Here is a 2,573-nt window from a genome sequence, read left to right on the forward strand (position 1 = left end):
TTAACAATGCGTAGCGGGTAAGAAGAATAACAAGTTAGAGTACTATATTCGACTGAAGCGAATCTTAAATACCCGCCACCAGTAACTTTTATATTAATAATCCTTTTAATTTTGTTGCTCATTTTCAATAACAAATAACTTAGGAAAATAAAGACCATTTTTGAGTGGATTTGGTTAATTTGCTTAATGTGTGTTTTATATAGAAACACGAACATAGCTAAATAGATTCAGAATTTGATAAAAGCGTAATATAAAATGTAATTTTAAAATACTCTTAAGTATTCGCCAATTCATTTACATATGTGTTTAATTATACCCTACACCACTTCAGTGGGGAGGGTATATTGTGTTTGTGCTGATGTTTGTAACGCACAATAATATTGGTCCTTAATGTATACCAATCGGCTCAGAATCATTTTCTGAGTCGATTTAGCTATGTCCGTCCGTCTGTCTGTCTGTCTGTCTGTCTGTCTGTCTGTCCGTCGATGTAAACATTGTAATCAAACTACAGATCGCAATTTTGGAGATAATTCAATGAAATTTGGCACATGATCTTTTATGGTACCGTATTGAAAATGGTTAACATCGGTCCATTATTTCACCTAGCCTCCATAAGACTGAACCCCCCGAATAGGGCTTTTAAATTTTGTAATCAAACTACAGGTCGCAATTTTGGAGATAATTCAATGAAATATGGCACATTATCTTTTATAGTACCGTAAACGAAGCCTGTTGAAAATGGTTTACATCGGTCCATTATTTCACCTAGCCCCCATACAACTGAACCCGCCGAATGGGGCTTTTAAGTTCATCATTATGTTTAATGTACTCATATCTGGACAAAAAGCTGCAAAAACCAAGTTCTATACAAGATTTAATGACCCTCACGAATTCCATAATAATAGATCCTCATATGACTCTAGCCCCTATGAAAAGCCCCCATCAAAATTTCACTTAAATGTCCACAATTTTATTCAACAATAAACGGCTTAAGTATGTATATCTGAAGCAAGGTACAATTCAATTTATATGCTTTATTATGGCAAATAAATCACATTATATTTTTGTCAAAGGTGTAGGGTATTATATGGTCGGCCTCGCCCGACTATAATTTCTTACCTGTTTTTCATGAAAATATACTTAACTCATATATATTTGCCTACACATTTGCTATAGCATTCCACAGTGCTGTGATTAATCTCTATGGAGCATGCTAAGGAAACATGGTTCATTGAAGTGTAATTATTTTTCCAGAATATTTCTTAATACTGCATTAAATATATTTTCAACTTGCGATCATTGACAAGACATTGATTATTATTCAATGTTGTGTTCATCAACATCTTCAAATACTTAGTACACGAGGAGAGTTTGCATCTTTGAGCGCTTAAAAGTGCTGAAGTCATTGAGCTTAATATGTATTTTTATGTATTTTGCAATGTCATGTATGTACGATACACATACATACATATATTAATGTTAAAGATGAAGGTGTTTTTTTGCAATATAAATGCAATATTGAGTGGTTTTATAATTGACTTTTTATATCCTTCACTTTCATGAGAAGGGTATATATAAGTTTGTCAGGTCGTTTGTAATTTCTTCTAATATAATTTTCCGAGCCTATGAAATATATGCCCATGTCTGTCTGTATACTGTATGTCTATCTGTCGTTGTGCCTGTCAGTCTGTCAGTATGTCTGTCTGTCTTTCTGTCTGTCTGTCTGTCTATCTGTCTATCTGCCTGTCTGTATATCTCCATAAACAGACTGGACTCGAACTTACAACTTTATAGAAGCTACTACTTAATTTTCCGAGCCTATGAAATGTATGACCATGTCTGTCTGTCTGTCTGTCTGTCTGTCTGTATATCTGTATGTCTGTCTATCTGTCTGTCTGTCTGTCTGTCTGTCTGTCTGCCTGTCTGTCTGTCTATCTGCCCGTCTGTATATCTTCGAAAAAACATTCTCTACAAACAAACAAACTGGACTCGAACTTACAACTTTAGCTACGTCTAAGTCGTACTCACTACATAATTAACTATTTGCTTTATTATTCGCCAACTAATATAGAAAAATTACAATGTTGGCGTATTGTGATGACAAAAAGTACTTGCAAAAAAGAAACAATCAACGTGAAGAACGAGGATAAGTTTTGTTAGTCTTGAGGACAATAATAGAGGTCTCTTTTTGGATTTTCCTGTACATAAGTCTCTTTCAGAGACTAAGAGCAGAGAAACAGACTGATGGCTGACTGAACGTCTTTTACTATGTTTGTTGCACTCTGCTACACCCTGTACATTTCATATTAACGTCGTAATAGCATAAGCTGTGATATATGTATGTTTACTGCTTTGTACGATATAATAATGAAAATCTCATAAACTCATTCATATATATAAAATATCAGTCATAATCTGAGAAATTTTAAAACTTTTTATAAACGATTTAATAAATAATAGAAATTCTTCAGAGATTTTATTGTACATTTTTATCACATGTTAAAATTTTGCATTAATTTTATTTTTAAATAAATCTACTTTGTCAAAATAATGTTTATATGTATGGAGATCAT

Source organism: Lucilia sericata, unplaced genomic scaffold (genome assembly GCF_015586225.1).
Source record: "Lucilia sericata isolate MDLA Ls3-8-SP2 unplaced genomic scaffold, ASM1558622v1 Contig000439F_arrow, whole genome shotgun sequence".
NCBI classification, from domain to species: Eukaryota; Metazoa; Arthropoda; class Insecta; order Diptera; family Calliphoridae; genus Lucilia; species Lucilia sericata.